The 26,093-nt window shown below is 38.8% G+C and overlaps 1 long non-coding RNA gene across 1 annotated transcript in view; it reads left to right on the plus strand.

Annotated features, from left to right (window-relative positions):
- The first annotated feature begins 9,585 nt into the window (after positions 1-9,585).
- Positions 9,586-26,093, plus strand: part of LOC105506131 — a 21,031-nt gene continuing 4,523 nt past the window's right edge. Inside the window, exon 1 of the long non-coding RNA XR_001000875.1 lies at positions 9,586-9,764. This is a non-coding gene — a long non-coding RNA (uncharacterized LOC105506131). The remainder of the gene's footprint in view (positions 9,765-26,093) is intronic.

The raw sequence follows: 26,093 nt of genomic DNA on the forward strand, positions 1-26,093 counted from the left end.
CCATTCTCCTGCCTCAGCCTCCCAAGTAGCTGGGACTGCAGGCGCCTGCCTCGTCGCCCGGCTAGTTTTTTGTATTCTTTAGTAGAGACGGGGTTTCACCGTATTAGCCAGGATGGTCTCGATCTCCTGACCTCGTGATCCGCCCGTCTCCGCCTCCCAAAGTGCTGGGATTGCAGGCTTGAGCCACCGTGCCCGGTCAGTCTTATTCATTTTAACTTTTTTTTTTTTTTGTACCCATTAACCATCCCCACCTCCCCTCACCACCTGTCCTTCCCTACCCCTTGCCAACCCTTCCCAGCCTCTGGTCACCATCCTTCTACTCTCTCCATGGGTGCAATTGTTTTTGATCTTTAGATCCTAAATGAGAACATGAAATCCTACGAATAAGAATGTCACAACTGTTTCCTGCTGGATCAACACAGACCTGTGCCTGGCTTGTTTTACTTAGCATAATGACCTCCAGTTCCACTCATGTTGTTGCAAATGACTGAATCTCATTCTTTTTATGGCTGACTAGTACTCCATTGTGTGTATATGCTGCATTTTCTTCATCCCTCTGCCTGTTGATAGACACTTAGGTTGCTTCCAAATCTTGGCTATTGTGAACAGCGCTGAAACAAACATATGAGCAGACATCTTTTCAATATACTGATTTCCTTTCTTTTGGGTATATACACAGCAGTGGGATTGCTGGATTGTACGGTAGCTCTAATTCTAGTGTTTTGAGGAACCTCCAAACCATTCTCCATAGTGGTTGTACTAATTTACATTCCCACCAACAGTGTGCGAGGGTTCCCTTTTGTCCACATCTTCGCCAGCATTCGTTATTGCCTGTCTTTTGGATAGAGGCCATTTTAGCTGGGGTGAGATTATGTCTCACTGTAGTCTTGATTTGCGTTTCTCTGGTGATCAGTGATGTTGAGCGCCTTTTCATATACCTGTTTGCCATTTTGTATGTCTTCTTTTGAGAAGTGTCTATCCAAATCTTTTGCCCATTTTTAAAATTAAATTATTAGATTTTTTTCCCCTATAGAGTTGTTTGAGCCTCTTATATATCCTCGTTATTAATCTCTTGTCAGGTAGGTAATTTGCAAATCTTTTCTCCTATTCTGTTGCCTTGGCTTAATTTTAATTGCAGCTTAATATCTATAAAGGTAATCCACAGAAAATGAAAGTGTGAAGCAGCAAATCTTCTCTAGCTGGAAGGAGAAAGGAATTAGCTTTGAATGAGCACCTCGAGTTTACCAGGTACAATGTTGAATACAATCCTCACAACAGCTCTCTAAGGTTAGGTTGTCACACCCATGGTGAGGAAACTAAAGCTCAGAAAGGTTGAAAAACTGAACCAAAGTCCCAAAGCTGAGTACACGGACAAGCCAGAATTTGAACTTCTGTGTGTCTGATTGTAAGCACAATAAACTTTCCATTTCCTTTTTTGAGAGAGGTGGTATATACAGCAAAGCAGTTAAGAGGAAGGATTCTGAACACATCCAAAACTAAACTCATTATCTTTCTCCCTTAACATGTTACTCCTCCTGTATTCTATATCTTGGTAGAATGTCACAACTGTTTCCTGCTGGATCAACACAAAGAGAATATCATTTTCCAAACATCTGCCAAACACTCGTGTTCAGTGAAATATACTAAGTGTTCTGAGGGAAAAGAATTAGGTAGTCAAATAATTTTAATATTAGGTTAAACAAATATAAACAGGGCTTCTTAAAATCTTTAATATGCAGTGTTCATTGTCAATCTCTAAGAAATGGATCCAATATTATATTAGATATGACACTCAGTTGCATGAACAGAAATCCAACTCAGTAGCTTAATCAAATTGAGATTGATTTTTCTTACAGGACAAGAAGTCAGGAGGTAGACAGTCCAATATAAATGCAGCTACTCAAGGAAGTCACACAGATTTGTTTGGTGTTCCCCCTCATGGGCACAAGATGGTTTTTCTGCCTCCAGGATGTGGTTTTATTCTAGAAAAGAGAGAAGAGTAAAAGATACATGCCACCTGAGCCTTAAAACACTTTCCCAGTAACCTCACCCATCTGCTTATATCTAATTGTCCAGAACTGGGTTACATGGCCTCTCTAGACCACAAGGAAGTCTGGAGAGCTAAGCTTTTTAACTGGGCACACTGAAACCCTTAACAAAATCAGGATTCTACTGGAAAGAAGGGTAGGTTGGATATCAAGTAGACAACTACAGGAGCAGTATATATACGTCATCAAAAGTTAGCAATTTCACTGGTGTGTTTGGCCCAAGCACCTATTAACATATTCAGTGGCTTCTCATCATTGGCACATAGAATGCATGTTGCTTGGCTTGGCACCCAAACCTATAATGTCCCAGTTCCTTGCCACCCACAGTGAACAACCTGCAGTCTTCAAGATGGACAACACTGCTTCATGCTTCTCTCTTCTGCACACCCTCTCCTCCTTCTGGCTACCTCTGGCAGGTCCTTGGAAATTCAGTTCTGACAATAACTGCCGTGACACCTTTCTTTCTTAGGCTCCTCTTCCAACAGTGTTAGTTTCCCCTCTGTCCTCTCATGGTACCCCCTGTATTACTTTTATTACTCTCAGTTATACTTTTTTTCTCATATATTGGGTGAAAGAAAACTAAGAAGCAAAATTGTAGATACACTTTCATTATTGTTTTTGGTTTTTGTTTTGTTTTCAAACAGGGTCTCACACTATTGCCCAGGCTGGAATGCAGTGGTGCAATCTCAGCTCACCGCAACTTTGACCTCTGGGCTCAGATGATCCTCCCACCTCAGCCTTCCAAGTGGTAAGTCTATGGGTGCACACCACCACGCCCAGCTAATTTTTTTTTTTTTTTTAGAGATGCGGTTTTGCCATGTTGCACAGGCTGGTCTTGAACTCCTGGGCTCAAGCAATCCACCAGCCTTGGCCTCCTAAAGTGCTCGGATTACAGGCATGAGTCACAGTGTCCGGCCACTTTCATTATAACAACAAGAAACATACATATGAAAAAGGCCTGGAAAGAAATACATCAAAATATTGGAGATGACTGTTTCTCTGGCCTCTAAACTTTCAGCAATACCATAGGATTGTTAATAATTACATTTTTATTCTATAAAATATAACAACTTAAGGCAGGATATGATAAAGTGGTGCCTGGCAGTGCCTCAAGAGTGGCATATAAAGTAGGCTAATTGATACAGGTGAAACTTCGTGGGCTCGGGAAGTTAAAAGAACCACGTGGAGGATGTAGACTGAAGCTAGGCCCTAACAATTGTGTGAGTGTGGGTTAATACGGTGGTGCGTGAAGGCCAGCCATGCCGGTGGTGGTCACCTAAGTAAGTGCTCCAGTGTGAAGAAACAGAGTGCCTCTGAGAGAATGAGTGAAGTCTATTAGGAGAAGGGGATTCATAGGGATCCGTTGAACGTGGAAGAAAAAGTAGAGGAGGGACAAAGAGATAAAGGCTTTGGCAAGTCGAGCTGCTTTGTGTTGGGAGGTTCTCTGAGTTATAATTTAGAAATGACACATCATAGATTAGAAAATGAAGACTTGGAAGGTGAGCTAAGGGCTACTTTATGAGAAAATCTAGAAATGACATATAATAGATTAGAAAAAGAAGACTTGGAAGGTGAGCTAACGGCTACTTTATGAGAAAAATCTAGAAATGACATATAATAGATTAGGAAAAAAAGACTTGGAAGATGAGCTAATGGCTACTTTATGAGAATACCTAGGTCTACACCAAAATGAAGATAAGGATAATGGACAGGGGTTGGGGGGAATTGAAGAAGAACCAAAAAGAAATCGGTAGAACATCGTAACTGACCATGGGATTGGCAGAAGACTGGAAAGAAATTAAAAATGACTTGGGGGACCAGTGCAGTGGCTCAAGCTTGTAATTCCTGCACTTTGGGAAGCTGAGGCAGGCAGATCACTTGAGGACAGGAGTTCGAAACCAGCTTGGCCAACATGGCAAAACCCCATTTCTACTAAAAATATAAGAATTACGCAGGCCTGGTGGTGCGTGCCTGTAATTCCAGCTACTCCGGAGGCTAAGGCAGGAGAATCACTTGAACCCCATGGCAGGGAGGAGGTGCGGGGGGCCGGGGGGTGGGGACAAAAAAAGTGACTTGGATTGGGGATTCTGAATCTGGTTAGTTGAAAAAATAATCTCTTTTGCAGAAATAGGAAAATCAGGAAATGTAGTTGGTTTGGGAGGTGACTGATTTCCATTTGGAACAGGTTGACTTAGTGAGGATGGCAGACCAGTCATGTTCAGCAGATGGTTAAACTGGCTTTGAAGCTTAGCAGAGCAGTCAGACAATAAAATTTATAATTTTGCCGAAGACATAATTACCCTGATAAAACATTAGCCTAGGAAAAGACCCTGGAAGTTATTAGTCCAACCTTTTCTGACACAAGAAAACTGAGGTCCATTTAAAACTTTCTATTCCACAGGCCCCAGCCTAGTCAAGGTTATACAGCTAGTTAGGTTTGGTGACTAAGTTGGGTTTGCAAATTCAGCCTTTTCTTTGCCTAGCACTCTTATGTAAACAATTGAGAGTACAAAGATTCTACTTAATTTGTCTAGCTCAAAGAAAGTACAATTGTCCAAGTATTAGAAAATCAAGCTGAAAAAAGCTCACAATCTACTGAAGCAGCAATTTGATTAAAAAATCCTTTGTCCATAGGTGAGATTTCAAGATATATAATATAGTAGAATATGTTCAAGCTGTTAATTAAGCTAGATAGGCTTCTGGTTTGGTTTTACCTATAGGTCCTAATTACCCTGGACACTTTCCAATCCTAAACTGTGCTGCAATTTCAAACACAAGTGCCTTTCGGAATATTTTTACCACAAACCTTACAAGATTACAATGCAATTTAGAGGGTAAATCTGTGACACAATTTGCTTCAACCCTAAATTCAGTATAATTGACCTCATCACAGAAGAGGCATTCAGTTATCAGAAACAAGCAATATTAAAACTGTACCACCTCAGAGCTCAAATTAATGGTTTCACGGTGTTAATACATTTTGAAAACCTGTAAATGAATTTTAAGCAAATTGGTTTGGGAGGCCAAGGTGGGTGGATTACATGATGTCAGGAGTTTGAGACCTGCCTGGCCAACATGGTGAAACCCCGTCTCTACCAAAACTACAAAAAATTAGCCGGGCATGGTGGTGGGTGCCTGTAGTCCCAGCTACTCTGGAGGCTGAGGCAGGAGAATTGCTTGAACCCAGGAGGCAGAGATTGCAGTTAGCCAAGATCATGCCATTGTACTCCAGCCTGGGCAACAAGAGTGAAACTCCATCTCAAACAAACAAACAAAAAAAACGAAGAAGAAGAAGAAAAATTTTAAGCCAATTATCCATATCCACTCAAGGTTACAATAAAAGTCCATTTAGATTTCTGCACTCTACAAAATAACACCTCAAATGTTCTACCTTAGACTTTCTCTACTTATAAATGCTATTTACTCACATACATAGTCCTCACTAAATTTGAGTAATTACAATTTTGAAGCCAAATTAATACAAAAATATTAATTGCACTGAAGCCCAAGCACTTTTTCATGCATGTAGTAAGTCTCTCTAACATAACTATTGAAGAGTCCTTCATCATAAAGTACATCATTTCCCCACTATCTGTCCTCCTTCAGAAATGTTTGAATGAATACAATATTTATTGCAAACAGAGAAAAAGGAGACTTTTTTTTTTAAAAAAAGATGAATTCTTATTAGAATGTATGATATTTCTATCACGAACAGAATTCTTTCTTTGGTAATGAAATCCTTTAAAGCTATAGTAACACTTTCAAAATAATATTAAATTTTACATTGAAAAGAATCCTGAAGTGGCAAGGGAGTTCCCAGTCTATTAATGACCCTATAGGAAGGGTGAAGGAAGTACAGATTACTATCTCTTACTCTGAAATTTAAAAAATCACAGCCTGCAGACTTGAGGTAATAAGTAGCTAAAGTCAGTAGCTTTGAATTCTTTTCTCAGTCTCACTGGTACGGTCTTGGATATAGCACTTTTAAATAGACAAAGGGAATCAAATATACTTATTGTTTCTCAGTGTGTACTGTTTTTTGGTATATAAAAGGACGTTTAAGTGCCCCATTTGTGAACTCTAGATATCCTGCAATCAGTAAATAAATATCTTGAAAATGTATATCATTCAAAGAAATACATCAGTAGAGTCCAACAGAGAAAGGAAAACCTCCCTGTGCAAATCTGGGTGAGCCTGTCCTAAGGCGTTTACTTATCTTTTTTTTTTCTTTTGAGATGGAGTCTTGCTCTATCACCCAGGCTGGAGTGTGGTAGCGCCATCTTGGCTCACTGCAGCCTCTGCCTTCCAGGTTCAAGTGATTCTCCTGCCTCAGCCTCCCGAGTAGCGGGATTACAGGCATGCACCACCATACCTGGCTAATTTTTTTTGTATTTTTAGTTGACACGGGGTTTCACCATGTTGACCGGGCTGGTCTTGAACTCCTGAACCTCAGGCGATCTGCCCGTCTTGGCCTCCCAAAATGTTGGGAATACCAGCTATGCTACCATGCCTGGCCCTAATGTGCCTACTTTTGATAGAATTTTTTTCCTCATTATAACCAATAACAAATAGCTAGCATTTATCGGAGACTTAATGTAGAGCAGGCCCTGTGCTAAACACTCTACATACAAGATCACTTTCAGACCTCTCAGTCACCCTAGGGAGAGACCATCAATTGTCATCCTTGCTTTACAAATGAGAACTGAGACTCACCCAACTAGTAAATAATAGAGCTGAGACTGTAACCCAACCACTGGACTCCAAAGCCCATGAGTGAAACCACTGTGTTCATCATGGGTCTTTGGGAAATAATAGAAAAGCAGTTAGTAGGGCAAACCCATCTTCCAAAGAACTAAGGCAGGAAAATAGGGTCTGGAGGCAGGGAATATAAGGCAAATTCACACTTCAGCTATAATAGGAAATATCGTCTCCATAGGGCCTAGACTGTAAATGACTTTGTAACTTTACTTCATCCTCTCCATTTCCATAGGGTGTACCTGAAGTAACCAATGAAATCCTCTAGGTATTTAAACGCCCCAAAATTCTGTAACTGGGCCTTTGAGCCTCTATGTTCAGGGTCGCTCCCACACTGTGGAGTGTACTTTCATTTTCAATAAAACCCTTCATTCCTTCCTTGCTTTGGTTGTGCATTTTGTCCAATTCTTTGTTCAAGACGCCAAGAACCTGGACACCCTCAACCATTAACAAAACCAGCTTTCATTTTGGTATGTCTCCTTCTAGTCTTGTATCTAGCCTATCTATCCATACAATTTTTGTTCCATGTTTTTTTCACTTTTTAATTTTTTTAGACGGAGTTTCACTCTTGTTGCCCAGGCTGGAGTACAGTGACGTGATCTTGGCTCACTGCAACCTCCGCCTCCTGGGTTCAGGTGATTCTCCTACCTCAGACTCCTCGCCATCACACCCCACTAATTTTTTGTATTTTTAGTAGAGATGGGGTTTCACCATGTTGGTCAGGTTGGTCTCAAACTCCTGACCTCAGGTGATTCACCTGCCTTTGTAACTTTACTTCATCCTCTCCATTTCCATAGGGTGTACCTGAAGTAACCAATGAAATCCTCTAGGTATTTAAACTCCCCAAAATTCTGTAACTGGGCCTTTGAGCCTCTATGTTCAGGGTCGCTCCCACACTGTGGAGTGTACTTTGGCCTGCCAAAGTGCTAGGATTACAGATGTAAGCCACTGCACCTGGCCTTTCTTCACTTCCTATTAAGTTATTAGAAATTCTACACAAACATCCATTTTCATGGCCATATACTGGTACAGTGAGTGGATCTACCTCATTATACTTAATGCCACATTTATTTGGACACTTGTGTTATTTTCAGATTTTTGCTATTATTCATAATACTTTTATAGCTGTCTGTTAATTAAACATTTTGTTAATTTGAGATTATTTTCTTTTTTTAATTTTTATTTTCTTAGAATCATTAAAATGGAAATACCAGGTCAAAGAAAAGTTACATTTAGGCCACATTGTCAAATTTCTCTCCAAAAAGAGTGCATCCATCTGTACAACTATCACTAATGTATAGTGCCTATTTCACCTCACCCATACCAGCATTGAATATTATACTTTAAAAGTATAAATTTCCCAATTCAATATGTGAAAAATGATATTTGTATTAGTATTTTTTTATTGGATTATATGTAAAATTGAATTTTTTATATGCTTGCCAATAAGTTCTATTTCACCCTTTTTACTAATGTGCTAAGATGGAATTTCCAGTTTCCTAAGGAAGTTAGACCTTTCTCCATTTTTAATATATGTGCTTAATGCTACAAATTTCCCTCTAAGCACTGCTTTTGCTGTGTCCTATGAATTTTGATAAGTTGTACTTTTATTTACATTTAATTCAAAATATTTAAAATTTTCTCCTGAGATTTCTTCTTTGGCTCATGGGTTATTTAGAAATACGTTGTTTATTTGCAGATATTTGGGGATTCTCCAGTTATCTTTTCTGAGATCATATTTTGTATAATTTCTATTCTTTTAAATTTATTAAAGTATGTTTAATGGCCCAGCATATGGCCTATCGTGGTGTATATTTCATGTGAATTTGAAAAGAATGTGTAATTCAGCTGTTATTGAAGTATTTGATAAATGTCCACTAGGTCAAATTGACTGATCTGTTCAGATCATCTATAGCTTTACTATTTTCCCACTTTTCAAATGATAGTCACTGTTAGCAACTAGTAAACAAAAGAAGAGAAAAGTAAATAGAAAACTAATTACAGTTTTAGTGTATATTTTAGGAAACAGACTATCATGCATGCTTTCCATGAAGTTTTTGGTTTGTATCTATTACCTCTTTCCACAATGAAGAGGATATAAGAGAGGAAAAGCAAGGTAAGAGGGTGGGCCAGAAACACAGAAGAAATTGTTTAAAGGACACACAAAACACATCACTAGTCTGAGATTTTTTCCATATTTTATATAATGCTTTCATGCCTATTGAGAAGATAAATGCTTGTTGATGAAGATCTTAATCTTTATCAGCGTTCTTTGGAATTCTTGGTTTTTAACACAAAAGTTATAGTATAACTCTTTTAAAAGGCATCTAAATAATCTTATGTTTTGAACTGGCTCTCTTTTCACTGAAAAATACCAAAAACTCATGGTTATAGAGTTGGAAGGGTAACTGTAGTACACAAAGTTTGGCCAATTACATAGTGTTACAGTTTTAAGAGCTGCTGCCAAAGCAATCAGACTATTCGGAAAAACTTTTTCATAACAAATGTGTTCTTCCTTTAAAATGTAAACAATGAGCCAATCTTAGAAGCAAACATTGACCACAGAGTCATATCAAGTCTGTTGTTATAAGTACTTTAGTTTTAACAATGCAAAAACGTGAAGGATAGGTTTACTTTTTAACTCCAACCCTGTTCAAAGATCACTTATTGGCCTCTGAAGGAACAGGTGGCATGCCTGTTATAGTTTAACAGGTAGCCTCTGGGTGAGGTATAGTAGTTCAGATACCTTTGGATGCTTTGGATGCTCTCATGTGTGGCAGTATGCACTTGCTAAAATATTCTCCTCTCTGGGTCTGGAAGCCTAGAGTCTACATCCATATTAGGCACTGGGCAGGTATTCCAGACTTCTCTTCTGAGTCATGGATGAAAAATGCCATCTTGCAACTGACACAGCAATTCCTTTCCCAAGAAATCATCACATCCTTAGTTTCATATGTTGATGTAAATATTCAAGTTCTTGATAATTAAGATAGATTTTCCATTTGCAACAAATATCTGAGTATTCATCCTTTTGAAAACAAAATTTACAGGGAATATTTTTTCTATCAAAGGCACCATTAATTATACTAGGCTCTCCAAAGAACTCCAGAATCACCTCAAATACCAGCAACTCAATTCTATTCCACTATTCAGATCTGTTGGGTTGGGTTGAATCGGAATTGTATTACACTTATAGTTAATTTAAGGAGTATTTACATCTTTAGGGAATTCAGTTTACATTTTTATGAACACGTTATATTCTCCATGTATTTAGGTCCTCTTTAAGACATTTCAACAAAGTTACCTAATTTTCTTCATAAAAATCTTACCAATCATTTATTAGATTTATTCCTATACATATTTTTGATTATTTTTATAGATGATATATTTTTAAATGTAATATTTCTCAATCTTTGCTGTATGGGGATGTAATTGCTTTTTGTATATTGATCTTATATCCAGCAACCTTACTAAATTCCTAATTCTAATAATCTGTAGTCTCTTACGCCTAACTCCATGTTTCCATATAAACAACCATATCGTGTACATTTATGGACCAATTATTTCTTCTTTCCAATCTTTATAATTTTTATTTGTTTTTCTTTTCTAATTACACTGGCTAGAATATGTAGTACATTTTGAATAGTCACAGTATTGGAGGACTGGTGATTTCCTTTATTATCTTTGTGAGGCAAACAATGTGCTTAAAAATGTTTGTTTTTCAGCTGGCACTAGATGTTTTGCACCGAGAGAATTCAAGCTATGTAATCTGCACTATTGCTAGAGTCATTTATTTTCTTAAATATTTTCTCCTATATTTACCTTCTTTACTAGTTGATTTGCCCTTTACACACTCTAAGTCCAAGTTTTACATTTGTTCTCATTTCTAATAGTGCACTTTTGTGAAACTGAATATTGATTGTAGAATCTCCCACTGAGAATATTTTTCTCTTTCCATTCAAATTATTATACTTCTTAATATTTAAGGCTTCCAGAAAGAATTAAATTTAAAAATAAAATTTACCTTCAAAGACAATGAGACGACCATGGATCTGCCAAATGCTTTCATGAAATGTTCTTTATTTTTTCCTACAATATTCTCAGTACTTCCAAATATGCAGGCTGCTCTGCTGCACAACGTTGGGAATGCCATTCATATCACTGTGTGAGTAGCACGCCCTGGGATTCTGCAGTGTGCAACCTTCAAGGCTGACTGTGGTAGCCTTGCCTATGCATTTCACTTTTCTGTCTAATTAGGACTGGGGTCTCTCTCAAGCAATTAATGATAATCTGCTAATGCCTAACTCCAGAAACAACTCTAAATATATTTCAAAAAAATTTCTACTTTTGACTGCAAGCGGAAAAAATATCATGTCAGGGAGATACGTTATGATAATACAGCTTTAATAGGCAACCTCATTCTATGCCAAATCAGTGTTGATACAATGTTTGTTTGTTTAGTATTATGTAATTAAATAAATTGTCACTTCTCTTTTTATAAACACAGGATGAGGTAAAAAAATGGGAAAAGAGGGGAGGAATTCATTTTGGAGAAAGAATCAACTTAAAAGTAATATAATTACAACTCTCATTAGTAGTAATAATAATACTTGTGGTGAGACGATAATGGCAAGGTAGTAATGATCATCATGATCATCACCATCATAATGATGCTGATATGCCCATGAATCCTAGTTGTTTGGCTTAGTTACAAGTTTAAGTTGCATTATAGTTTAGTTTCCGCCATAAACATTTCTTCAAAGCAGAGAGGGAGAGGATTTCATAACATAGCTTCTGCTTTCTCACTAAGAAATGATACATGCCGAACTTACAGTGACACGAGATTATCAATTATATTATAACTTCTTAAACTTTCATCCCATGTACAGGCAAGATCAAAAATTAATTTTATATGATTGAAACCAGAAGCTTTCTTTAGAAAGGCAGGTCTTTAGTTATATACTAAAAAGGGCAAAGACTATAGCCAGTTCATTTTTTAGCTGCATATCTAGAGTTTTAAGTTACATATATATAATATACATTGTAGGTAATATGGAGAGACAATAGATAGATAGAGAGAGAGAGAGAGAGACAGACAGATATACACCTATATATAGTGTATGTATTTTTGGAATATCTTATTCATTCAGTATTGGATAACACAGGTCTAGACCTCACAGGGGGTAATACCACAAGGGGAATAATGTGTGCAAAGTGCAGAGTAAGTGCATGTAAATAGCTTGCACTAGCAGAAAAAAGCACTGCATGGAGCCAAAAGAGGAATATAAATCAATCGTGATCCTGGTAGAATAAAGTTGAGATGCTCTGCCATATTTGCAAGTAATGATGCTGGTGAAAGAGCTAAACAGAAGGCAAAAATAGAGACCACAGGTTAGCAACTTAACTTAAAAAAAAAAAAAAAACCATCTACCCTGGCAGTATATAAGGCATACTAGGCTTGCTGCTAATACTAAGTATCCAGGGATATTTGTCTTTCTATCACTGGTGCCAGGCACAGGGTAAGTTTTCAATAAATATTTGTCCACAATGGAGGAAGAGCGATCAGTTAGATACTATGTGGCCTACTTAAAAATACCACACTTCGCCAACGTCACATGTGGTTCAAGAAAATCTGTTTCTGAGTTGTTTTTGTGGGTGTGGTTCACAGACAACTTTGGTGACACATCAGGAAAGATGGCAAGCAGAATGAGAACTAGTGCTACAAAAAGTGATCTCACTGTAACAGCATGGGTGGGCCTAGGAGTCAGTTCTCATGCAAGCCCATTAGTTCTAGAAAGTTCTCATATGACTAAGAAAAAGTTGACAGGAATCAGACAGATTTCATCATTAAGCAAACAGAAAACATCAAGTAAGTAAGGGAAAATGTCGAATGAGGTTAGGACGAAACATTTTAAATACTTTTATAGCCTCCTGCCTCTCTCATTCCCTTTCTCAATCAGCTCTCTTCCTATCCCACCCAATGACCCTCTCCTTCCCTTACCCCAGGAACACTAACAAAGCAGGGATGTTTCTGTGTAACCCATTCAAGAAACTGCACAAGATCACCTAAGAAGAGGCTGCTATAGTCTGAATGTTTGTGTTCCTCCAAAATTGATGTGTTGAAACCTAACCCCCAAGGTGATGATATTAGGAGGTGGAAGGTGATTAAGTCACCTTATGAACGGGATTAGTGCCCTTAGTGCTGGAGAAAGCCTGTTTGCCCTGTTCACACCCTTCTGCCATGGGAGGATTCCTTGAGAAGGTGCGATTTTTGAAGCAGAGAGGGGACACTCACCAGACATCTAATCTGCTGCTGCCTTGATGGTGGACTTTCCAGCCTCCAGAACTATGAGGAATAAATTTCTGTTGTTTATAAATTACCTAGTCTAAGGTATTTCAGTACAGCAGCAGGAACAGGAACCTCTGCTTCTAAGACAGAGGCAGAGCCAGGATTTGAAAAGTTAGATGACAGAGCTCCTGGTCATTATTATTATACTAAACCAGACAATGCAGTAGAAACATTGCAGGCAGAGTGCAAAATGCCTTCAAAGCCATTTTCTTAAAATTATGTCATGAAGCAGCAAGTATCCTTCAACTCAGTTTCAGTTTTTTCTTTCTTTTTTTTTCTTTTTGAGACAGAGTCTTGCTCTGTCACCCAAGCTGGAGTGCAGTGGCACGATCTCGGCTTACTGCAAACTCTGCTTCCTGGGTTCAAGCGATTCTTCTGCCTCAGCCTCCTGAGTAGCTGGGACTACAGGCACAGGCCACCACACCCGGCTAATTTTTGCATTTTTAGTAGAGACGGGGTTTCACCGCATTGACCAGGCTGGTCTTGAACTCCCGACCTCGTGATCCGCCTGCCTTGGCCTCCCAAAGTGCTGGGATTACAGGCGTGAGCCACCACGCCCAGCCTCAACTCAGTCTTAAACCAAAGGTTGCAACTTTCCTTACCAGAAAAAGCCACCTAAAAGTTTTTAAATCAGCCACAAATAAAAAACAAGAAAACCACCAAGATTCCGAAATCTCCAGCAATGAAGAATAGAGGAGGGAGAGGGCAGGGTGAACATGTTACTCCCACTTAGCCTCATTCATAAAATGGGAGTAATAATGACACATATCTTAGAAGATTGTGATAGGATTAAATACATTAATTAAAGCACTCAGAATAATGCTTGACACATCATAAGCATTTAATAAAAGTTAATTATTATTTATCTTTTTCCTACCAGGTGCAGTGGAGCTTTTTTTCTTTTTTGCTAATTAGCCTATAGTAAATTGCAATGTGTCTTTAGTTCCTGAAGCCTAAGGATTTGATGCCCAGCAATGTACTCATATTTTTAAAAATTCTATACAACTTATTTGGGTAATTCCATGTTGTGAGAGTAATAATGTAATAATACTAACCCACCATAACTTGTTATCTTAACCAGACATTTTTAATTGCTCTAACCAAAGTGAATTAAAAGATTACTGATCATGCTGCAAAAGCAGAATGGTGAAATGACTAGGAGCCTAGATGCTCATGTTCTAACTCTAGGTTAGAATCCCACTCACTAGCAGAGTGACTTCGGGCAAATTATCTACCTTCTTTATGTCTCAGTTTCCTCATCTGTAAATTGGGATACTACGAGTATTTCTCTTAGAGATTTGTTAAGAGCACTATATTAGTCTGTTCTCACACTGCTATAAAGAACTACCTGAGACTAGGTAATTTATGAAGAAAAGAGGTTTAATTGACTCAGAGTTCCACGGACATAACAGGAAGCATGACTGGGGGGCCTCAGAAATCTCACAATCATGGTGGAAGGCAAATGGGAACACTGACCTTCTTCTCAGGGCAGCAGGGGAGACAGAGAGAGTGGGGAGAACCACCACACACTTTTAAACCATCAGATCTCATGAGAACTCACCCACTATCATAAGAACAGCATGGGAGAGTCCGCCCCCATGATCCAATCACCTCCCACACCAGGTCCCTCCCTAGACACATGGGGATCACCATTCGAGATGAGATTTGGGTGGGGACAGAGTCAAACCATATCAAGGACTAAATGAGTCATCATTGCACATAAAGTTCTAGGAATAGTGTCTTACACATAATATGTACTTATATGAGTTGTCTCTTTTATATTTTTTCCATATAGTTAAGAAAATATATTTTGCCAGTTGATTTTTACAAGTTTATTAGTAAAATGTTCATAGAGAAACATTCACATTTCCTTACTCTAAATGTCCAAAATATGTTTAATACTTATTTAACTTTATTTAACATGGTCTAATATTATTTAACATATAATATTTAACATGGTTGAAATTAAAGGCTTTATGTCAGCCTAATTTTAATATATTGTAGTTATTGCTTTAATTGTAATATATTGTAGTATGTTGTAATTGTAATACATTGTAGTTATTGCTAATTGTAATATACTGTAGTTATTGCTTTAATTTTATTTTAATCTTTAGGTGTTTAGTTAAGGTCATTGCCTTTCATTGTCCCAGCCGACTTCTTTTCTCAAAATCCATACATAGGCTTAAATTATAATGTTTATATAATTTACTCATAAATTCCTTCACTACCAAAGTAAACTATTAGGCTATAACAAATATGATACATACTTAGACTATTTTTTATCTTTATATACAGACATTGCTAAACATCATAAATCATAGAGCTTAAATATTTTTTTGAATACATGGATATATTTTTAATTTTTATGCTTAGCTACCACTATGAAGTATTGAAATTAACAACAGCCTCAAATCAAGCAGTGAAAACTGCTAGTGAATCATCACATTTTATTGCTGCTTAATTTTTAGGCTTCTGGTGTGAATTAGCTGCAAGATACAGCAATTTAAAGGATAATGACTAAACTCTTTCCTATTTCCTGCTTAATTTCCTTTTAAAGAAAAGTATTAGACTTAAAAAAATTATTACTCAGACATTCTTTAAATGAAGAAAACCGGGGAATTAGAATTCTGTTAACAAGTGCATCTTCTAGAGCAGCAGTCCCCAATCTTTTTAGCAGCAGGGACTGGTTTCATGGAAGACAATTTTTCCATGGACGGGGTCGGTGTGGGGATGGTTTTGGGATAAAACTGTTGCACCTCAGATCATCAGGCATTAGATTCTCATAGACAGCCTGCAGCCTAGCTGCCTTGCATGTGCAGTTCACAACAGGGTTCGAACTCCTATGAGAATCTATTGCTGCCGCTGATCTGACAGGAGGCGGAGCTCTTGTTATAATGCTGGCCTGCCACTCACCTCCTGCTATGCAGGCTGGTTCCTAACAGGCCATGGACCAGGAGTTGGGGACTCCTGTCTAGAACAAAGAATTTCAGATGAAGAAATAAATGACTAAAACGAAAGCACTTTTATAAGTTTAGAAAGGATGGCTCTATATAGATCTACACAAGAAGAAAAAAAATCAATCAAATAGTATCTGTGTCACGTTGCTATATCTTGTTGAATCTTCTAGTCCCATCCCAATGTTTAGCATCATAAACACACATGCAGGCCAGGTGTAGGTGGCATTAGGGCAGCACTGCAGTGACAACAGCACCTTGGCAAGTACCATAAGCAGAGAATGTTTGTGCTTGGGTCACTCCCAGGAAAGTTGCAGAGACGTAATAGAAAAAAGCTAAAACTACAAAGGCATTTTTTAAAAAAGGTTAACTTACTATTATTATTTTTAAATTTTACTTTAAGTTCTGCGATACATGTGTGGAATGTGCAGGTTTGTTACATAGGTATGTATGTGCCATGGTGGTTTGCTGCACCCATCAACCTGTCATCTAGGTTTTAAGCCCCGCATGCATTGGGTATTTGTCCTAATGCTCTCCTTCTCCTTGCCCCCCATCCCCCGATAGGCCCTGGTGTGTGATGTTTAAAATGATTAACTTATAAAGAAACCAAAGCGATCAGCTTTCATATTTGTAATTATAGAAAACATTAAACCCACATTGCTAAGGGTGTAGTTAAGACTTTCTTCATCTTCAGCTATGTCCTTTTAGGGAACTGAACATTTTCTAATTTTTTATACAAAATTTAAAAACTCTCCTTATTTAAAATTGATTGACTACCCAAAAACGTGCCTTTCTTTGCTTCCATTCCATGATTTATAAAGAATTAGCTTTAGTACTCTTTTTAGAGTGTAGGTTGAAAAGGCATCTTATTTTCCATCTCGGAGTAATTTTTAAACCACATCAATTATTTTTCATGTGCAGCTGTTTTTATCCACAAATTATTGCTTTAGGCATTTTTACTTTACCATACATTTCGGAAGAGAAGGAATGAAGGGGAACCAGCTAATCTACAAATGTTTCACCTACAGTAGATCAAGACAAAAAAAGGGGGGAAGAATATGACCCAAAACTTCTTTAGAAATAAGAACTGCTTATTAATGGTCTAAACCAGGGGTGTCCAATCTTTTGGCTTTCCTGGGCCACATTGGAAGAAGAATTGTCTTGGGGATACACCAACACTAACGAAAGCTGATGAGCTAAAAAACAAAAATCTCATAATGTTTTAAGAAAGTTTATGAATTTATATCAGATTGTAAGCCTCTTGAGAACAATCTTGGGCTTTATTTATGTTTCCCAGCACATAAGTAAACATTCTCCAACAAAATGTAAAAATGGTAGGGGAAAAAGTAAATTGGGAATCAACTCTTTAGCGATAATTAAATGCAAGGAAAGTAGATCATATATCCAGTGTTTACCAAGCTTGGTAAACAAAGCACAAGATTGTTCTCAAGAGATGTACAATCTGATCTGGCATGTAATAATTTGCACATAAAGCAATGAGAGACTACTATAAGGCGATAAAACATGCTAGAGACTGGGAGACCCAGAAAAAGAAAAAAAGGCTGGATGGCGACTATGATAAGGTTTGGATATGCTAAAAAGGGGCAAGAAAGACATTCTCTAAAGGCATACATGAAGGTTTAAAATGAGTAAGGGGCTGGGCATGATGGCTCACACCTGTAATCTCAGCACTTTGGGAGACAGAGAGGGAGGATTGCTTAAGCTCAGGAGTTGGAGACTCACCTGGGTGACATACTGAGACCTTGTCTCTACTAAAGATAACAAAAATTAGCCAGGCATGGTGACACAAACCTATAGTTCCAGCTACTCAGGAGGCTGAGGTGGGAGGATCACTTGAGCCCAGGAGACTGAGGCTACAGTGAACTATGATCATGCCATTACACTCCAGAAGGAGTGTAATATCTTTTCTGTTTGCTAAAATTATACTGCTTTGGATTCACCCATTTATTTCTATTGTGTTTTCTAAGAAGGAGAAAAGGCTACAAGATGTTGAGATGTTCACCTGTCAATGAAAAGGACATATAATTTGGCCCAGAAAGAAAGTCTATTGATCCAAAGAGCAGCTTAGACACAGAGCTGTATTCAGTATTACCCAGGTCTCATGCTATCTACCACCAGCAGTCCTCACTGAACTTACCCCCAAGCTGAGTAATTCTAAAGTTTAGAAAATGCTAACAATTTTTAAAGTGTCAAGAAATGATGGTAAAATGAACACTTACATTTGGTATATGATATGAACATATACAAACAAAATATTTTACTATAGAACCATAAATTGATGGGATGATCAAATGAGATTATAGAATCATGACTACAGAAATAGAAATACAAAGTCGGGAGCAGTGGCTCATGTCTGTAATCGCAGCACTTTGGGAGGCCATGGTGGGCAAATCACGAGTTCAAGAGATCAAGACCATTCTGGCCAACATGGTGAAACACCATCTGTACTAAAAATACAAAAATTAGCTGGGCGTGGTGGCACGCGCCTGTAGTCCCAGCTACTCGGGAGGTTGAGGCAGGAGAATCGCTTGAACCTGGGAGGCGGAGCTTGTAGTGAGCTGAGATCGTGCCACTGCACTCCAGCCTGGCAACAGAGTGAGACTCCATCTCAAAAAACAAAAACAAACAAACAAACAAACAAATCAAGTCTATTGACTAAGCCTACTCATGTAGGATGATATCTTCCAGAGAAAAAGGTCATTAAATCAAGTATTTGTTATAATAGTCAAATGATATCAAGTTCTAAAGTCAGAGAGAAATTGTTAAATCAATAACTGAAAATTTACAGATTTTATTGAATAAATGGTAAAGTATTTAGTTGTGAAAATATGAATTTTTCTCCAGAGAGTTAAAACGCCCGAGTACTGACCCTCCTTTGTTTGTAATTGACAATATCCCTAGGATGTTTTCTTGAGAAAATTATCAGTATCAACATTTTAACTCTGGAGAAAAATGTATATGTAATAATAATTTTCTTTAAGAAAACATGCTAGGGTTTTTGTCAGTTACAAAGAAGGGTTAGCACTCAGGCTCTTTGCCTTAAGGAAACAACTCTGAATGTAAAACTCTTTATGACTCTGATAAAGGGTGTTTTTCTGCATCTCCTAGAAAGAGGTGTGGAAGTTTTTCGTGGTTGGTTGAAGAATTAGAATCCAAGTTAGATTCTGTTCTCTTAAAGCAGGATCCATTTTCTGCATGTAATTTCACAATGGGTGCTATGACCAGCTAAGCCTATAAATGATCACTGCACCAAATCAGGACTCTGCTATACTACTGCTTTACTTTATCATGGCCTAGTACATATAGCAAAGTTGCATAATAGAAGAAAAACAAACCCTGGTTTTACCATTCTCATGGCATTAACATAATCTCCAGTGAGTAAAATGATACTTCTTAAAAATTGGCCCAATTTATCTACTGTAACTATACCCTATAACATACTTTCAGTAACAGGGTGATCATGATAAAGAAGAATGCTGGCCAGGTGTGGTGGCTCACATCTGTAATCCCAACACTTTGGGGGACTGAGGCAGGAGGATTGCTTAAACTCAGGAGTTTGAGAACAGCCTTGGCAACATAGCAAGACACCATCAATACAAAAAATTTCAAAAATTAGTTGAGCGGCTGGGCGTGGTGGCTCACGCCTGTAATCCTAGCACTTTTGGAGGCCAAGGCAGGCAGATCACCTGAGGTCAGGAGTTCGAGACCAGCCTGGCCAACATGGTGAAACCCTGTCTCTACTAAAAATATAAAACTTAGCTGGGTGTGGTGGCAGCATCTGTAGTCCCAGCTATTCGGGAGGCTGAGGCAGGAGAATTGCTTGAACCTGGGAGGCGGAAGTTGCAGTGAGCTGAGATCATGCCACTGTACTCCAGCTTGGGCAACAGAGTGAGACTCTGTCTCAAAAAGAAAGAAAAAAATAGCTGAGCATGGTGACGCATTCCTATAGTCCTTCCTACTTCAGAGCCTGAAGTAAGAGGATTGCTGAGCCCAGGAGGTCAAGGTTGCAGTAGCCATGATCACACCACTACCCTCTGTAATGAAACGGAGTTTCATTTAAAAAATAAAAAATAAAGAAGAAGAACCCTCTTTGTCATTCAACACCTGTTTTTGAAATCTTGATATGTGGTTAACAGACCTGAGTGTCCCTGGAAAGAGGGGGGTCCCTGGAAAGAGGTCTCTTTTTTCTTTTGAGACAGTCTGACTCTGTTGCCCAGGCTGGAGTGCAGTGGTGCAATCGTGGCTCACTGCAGCCTCAACCTCCCAGGCTCAAGCAATCCTCCCACCTCAGCTTCCCAAGTAGCTGGGACCATAGGCAGTGTCACCATGCCTGGCTAATTTTCTAAAACATTTTTGTAGAGGCAGGGTCTCACTATGTTGCCCAGGCTGGTCTCAAACTCCTGGGCTCAACAGATCCTCCTGCCTTGGCCTCCCAAAGTGCTGGGATTACAGGTGTGAGCCATCGTGCCCAGCCTAAGAAGTCTTTTTAATAAGGAAAGACTCTGGAACAAAGAAGATAAAGGAGTTTCAAGCCTATTTGATTTAGAGGGAAAGGCTCTGGAGCAAAGAAGGTAAAGGAGTTTCAAGCTTATTTTATTTAGAGTATCTTTACACAATGTAGTGAAATTTCATTAATTTGTATTCATACAATGAACTAATTTCACCTAGTTTGGGCTATTCTGTAATATTTATGATGCAAGAAAATCAGTAACAAAATTATAAACTAGTTCTTTCCAGTTAGAAGGTGTAAAATGAAAACAGTTGAACAATCATTCAGGCACTAGAAAATATTATTATGTGGAGCAACTCCTAGGATTTGGTTTGCTCCCCAAGGAAAAACAAGCTTCCAAATAAATATTTTAGCAAACAAATCTATTACTTTTTTTTCTTAATTATTCTTTCTTTTATTTTTATTTTTATTTTTTTTTTTTGAGACAGAGTCTCGCTCTGTCTCCCGGGCTGGAGTGCAGTGGCTGGATCTCAGCTCACTGCAAGCTCCGCCTCCCGGGTTTACGCCATTCTCCTGCCTCAGCCTCCCAAGTAGCTGGGACTACAGGCGCCCGCCACCTCGCCCGGCTAGTTTTTTGTATTTTTTAGTAGAGACGGGGTTTCACCGTGTTAGCCAGGATGGTCTTGATCTCCTGACCTCGTGATCCGCCCTTCTCGGCCTCCCAAAGTGCTGGGATTACAGGCTTGAGCCACCGTGCCCTGCCTTCTTAATTATTCTTAGAAAAAAATGTATATAAAAACACTTTGATTATTATCCATAAGCCAAATATTTCCAAAGTAGACATTGCCCACATTTGGTTAATTACCTGAATTTACAGGGTTAGTTTCCATTCCATTCATTTGTATGGTCATGTCATTTAGTTCACGTGATATGTGCCAGCCTCAGCTGAAATTCTGATTATTGGCAGAGTTTAAGAAAGCTTGGGAAAGGCACCTGGGCAAGTGCTTTTATCCATTCTGGTCATGGGGTCCTGACCTGGAGTTCATGCATGAGCTTTTAGGAGGTCTGCAAATCTGCAAAAATTGCATGTAACAATTTTATATGTTTTTATATGTTTAACAAAAAAATTTTTTTTGAGACAGGGTCTCACTCTGTCACCCAGGCTGGGGTGCAGTGGTGTGATCTCAGCTCACTGCAACCTCTACCTCCCAGGTTCAAGCAATTCTCCTGCCTCAGCCTCCTGAGTAGATGGGACTACAAGCACATGCCACCGAGCCCAGCTAATTTTTGTACTTTTTTGCTAACGACAAGGTTTCACTGTGTTGGCCTGTCTGGTCGGTCTCAAACTCGTGTCCTCAAGTGATCCACCCTGTGGCCCCCAAAGGGCTGGGATGTAAGCCACTGCGCCTGGCTGATTTTTATACGTTTAGATGAAAATTTCCAGAGAGTTCATGATTTTCATGATTATCAAAGGTGCCTCTCCTTCTAAAAAGGTTCAATTATTGATTTAAGGAGTTCTTATTTTGTCAGTCCTTATTGGAGATGCAATGCTCCAATGAACTGAGATACAACTTTGGGTTGGAAGATCTGAAATGGTGTCTTCTCTCCACTGACCACAAGCTGGGCTTTGAAATTAGAGTCATAACCTTTCCCTTGCAAATCCCTGTGAGGTCTGCTTTCAACCGCTCACTGCCGTTTGAAGGAAAAACTGTTCCAAATGTAATTATATACATGTTGGGGATATTAAACATTTCTTCTGCGAAACTCTCTTGTATCCTTTGTCTATCTGGTTAACAATACTTTTGCAACCCTGTTAGATGCAGTAGGTGCCAAGGATAAAAGGATAAACCCAAATATACATGTCCTTTGTCTTCCTGGATGGATATATAGCAGAGAACATTTTCATTTTTCCTAATTCTCTGTATCTACTGGAGAAAGAAAATGATAAAACATACCCAAGTTTACTTAATTTCAACCAGAAACTCTCAAATTAAATGTATGAAGTAAAGTGACATCTAGTGTTGGTTAAGTGGCAGTGAAATCTGTGTCAGGACAAGGTATACTTTAACTTTCTTTGAACAGACTGTTAAACTTGGCTTTGTTAAGTTACCAACTCCAGAAAGCATCGTTTTGCTTTTAAAAATATTTTAGAGTAGTTCTGAAATAATCTGAATTTAAATGTTAATAACATTGTTTTTATTTTGTCAAAATAAAATACTTAACGCATACAGAAAAGTCTAGAGAATGAAATAAGTTGTGTATCTACCACCCAACTCTGTCAAATCTTAATGTTTTGCTTTACTTACATCAGATATTTTAAACATAAAACGTAGTAGACACGTTTGATGCCTTATTAACTATTTCTGATTTCATGTCCATCTTTTTCTCTTTAGAAGTAGTCAATATTTGATTTATTATCTCTGTGACTGTTTTTGTATTTTTATTACATATTTGTGTACACATAAAATGTATAATATTGCACATATTTTACAGCTGATATAAGGGATACCATATGGTATAAATATTTGTGCAACTTACTTTTTCTAGTTTACTATTATGCTTTTGAGATTTCATGATACTGGTCATCTAGTCATTTACTGTAACTACTGTATGTTAGCATTCCATCAAATGAATTATACAACAATTTATTTAATTTACAGCTGATGGACATTCAGAGTGTTTTCAGTCTTTTGCTCTTATAAACCATGCTACAGTGAACACTCTTATACCTGACCCATTGTGCACACATTTGCGAGTTTCTCCAGGCTGCACGAGGAGGCATTGCACAAGTGTATACTTTCAAAACATCTGTAGCTATTGAGCATTTGCTCTCCAAGATGGTTGTATTTTACACCCTCAGTAGAAGTGTGAGAAAATTTCTGTGGCTTCACATTCTCGCCAGTGCTTGGTTATTGGCAGGCTTTTTAATTTCTGACAATCTGCTTGATATAAAATGTTATCTCATTGTGGTTTCAATTTGCATTTCTCTGACAAGTAGTAAAACTGAGGTTTTTTAAAAAATGTGTTTTCACTACTGAAGTTTCTTCCATGAATTGCCTATTCCTGTCCTATGCCTACTGGATTGCTGGCATTTTCCTTAAAGTACTTGCTGATATAAGTACTTTATGGGCTTGATATATTGCAAATGTTGTTTCTCAGTTTATGGCTTGGCTGTTCACTGTGTTCATGGAATCTTTTCATTTCAAAGCAATCGACTTTGGCCGGGTGCGGTGGCTCATGCCTGTAATCCCAGCAATTTGGAAAGCTAAGGTGGGTGGATCACCTGAAGTCAGGAGTTTGAGACCAGACTGGCCAAAGTGGTGAAACCCCGTCCCTACTAAAAATACAAACATTACTGGGTGTGGTGGTGTGTGCCTGTAATCCCAGCTACCCAGGAGGCTGAGGCAGGAGGATTGCTGGAACCCAGGAGGCAGAAGCTGCAGTGAGCCAAGATTGCGCCACTGCACTCTAGCCTGGGCGACAGAGCAAGACTTTGTCTTAAAAAAATAAATAAATAAAAATAAAAAATAAATAATCAACTTTATGAATCTTTCCATTTTTATTGCTTGTTTTAAAATCTTTTTTTTTTTCTTTTTTTTTGAGACAGAATCTCATTCACTCTGTTGCCAAGGCTAGAGTGCAGTGGTGCAATCTTGGCTCACTGCAACCTCTGCCTTCAGGGTTCAAGCGATTCTCCTACCTCAGCCTCCCGAGTAGCTGGGATTATAGGCATCTATCACGACACCCAGCTAATTTTTGTATTTTTAGTAGATATGGTGTTTCACAATGTTGGCCAGGTTGGTCTCGAACTCCTGACCTCAAGTGATCTGCCTGTTTAGGCCTCCCAAAGTGCTGGGATTACAGGCGTGAGATATTGCAACTGGCCTTGAAATCTTTATTAAGCTTTTCTCTTTTATTTTCTCTTAAAATGTTTAAAGTTTTCTTCCCGCTTATTTAGGTTTCTAAATTATAAACTTTTCTGTATTGTGTGAGGTAGAAAATCCGATTCCTTTTGTATAGTGGATAATTATTGTCCTAGCATTATTTAATGAAAAAAACATCTTTTCCTAATTGTTCATTTTAGCTCATCACCAAAGTCACTTACAAAATTAATTTTGGGCCAGGCACAGTGGCTCACACCTGTAATTCCAATACTTTTCGAGGCCGAGGAGAAGCATTGCTTGAGGCCAGGAGTTTGAGACTAGCCTTGAAAACAAAGTGAGACCACATCTCTACAAAAAAATTTTTTTTTTTTTTTGAGACGGAGTCTCGCTCTGTCACCCAGGCTGGAGTGCTGTGGCCGGATCTCAGCTCACTGCAAGCTCCGCCTCCCGGGTTCACACCATTCTCCTGCCTCAGCCTCCCTCCCGAGTAGCTGGAACTACAGGCGCCGCCACCTCGCCCGGCTAGTTTTTTGTAGTTTTTAGTAGAGACGGAGTTTCACCATGTTAGCCAGGATGGTCTCGATCTCCTGACCTCGTGATCCGCCCGTCTCGGCCTCCCAAAGTGCTAGGATTACAGGCTTGAGCCACCGCGCCCGGCCCAAAAATATTTCTAAAATTAGCCCAGCACAGTGGTGTGTCTGCCATTCAGTTATTTGGGAGGCTGGGGCAGAAGGATCGCTTGAGCCCAGGAGTTTTAGGCCACAGTGAGCTTTGATGGCACCCTGCACTCAAGCCTGAGTGACAGATCTTTTAAAAAGAAAAAAATAATAATTTTGTAAAATTTGTCTTGCATAGCACTACCCGGCTCCTGAGGTTCTCAGTTAAGTCAGGTGTGTATACTGACTTCCACCTATGGGTTTATTCCTACTCACATGCTGAGCCTGTTTTGCTATCTGGTGCCTGAGAAATATTGGTCAACATCAGGACCATTCTTCCTAGTGTTTCCAGACTCCATTCCTGCTTCTGGCCATTTGTTTTTTCTTGGGGTCCAATCGTTGTTGTTTGCACTCCTATTCTAGGTTCTGAGCTAGGATGGCCAACCATCCTAGCTCCGAACTACCTGGTTTCCCCAAATGCAAGACTTTATGTGCTAAAACTGTGACTGTCCCTGGCAAACTGGGCCTGGATGGTTGGTCACTTTAGATGTATTCCGCGGTTTTCACTTCCTCCCATGTTGACCTCTTGACTGTCCAGTTTAGTGCTATCTCTGTGCTCACAAATCATATTTACCTTGAACTTGTATTCATTGAGTGCCTATGATGTCAGAGGCTGTATGAAGCATTTTCATGTCATATCTCATTCAACAGTTAGACAGCTCTGCATGATTTCCTTTTACAGATGAGGAGGTTTTCATGTAGTTGGCCAGAATCACAAAATTAGTGACACAAAAGAATGAAACCCGGCCGAGCACAGTGGCTCATGCCTATAATCCCAGCACTTTGGGAGACCGAGGTGGGTGGATCACGAGGTCAGGAGATCGAGACCATCCTGGCTAACACAGTGAAACACCGTCTCTACTAAAAAATACAAAAAAAATTTGGGCGTGGTGGCACGCGCCTGTAGTCCCAGCTA

Source organism: Colobus angolensis, unplaced genomic scaffold (assembly GCF_000951035.1).
Source record: "Colobus angolensis palliatus isolate OR3802 unplaced genomic scaffold, Cang.pa_1.0 Scaffold10, whole genome shotgun sequence".
Classification (NCBI taxonomy): domain Eukaryota; kingdom Metazoa; phylum Chordata; class Mammalia; order Primates; family Cercopithecidae; genus Colobus; species Colobus angolensis.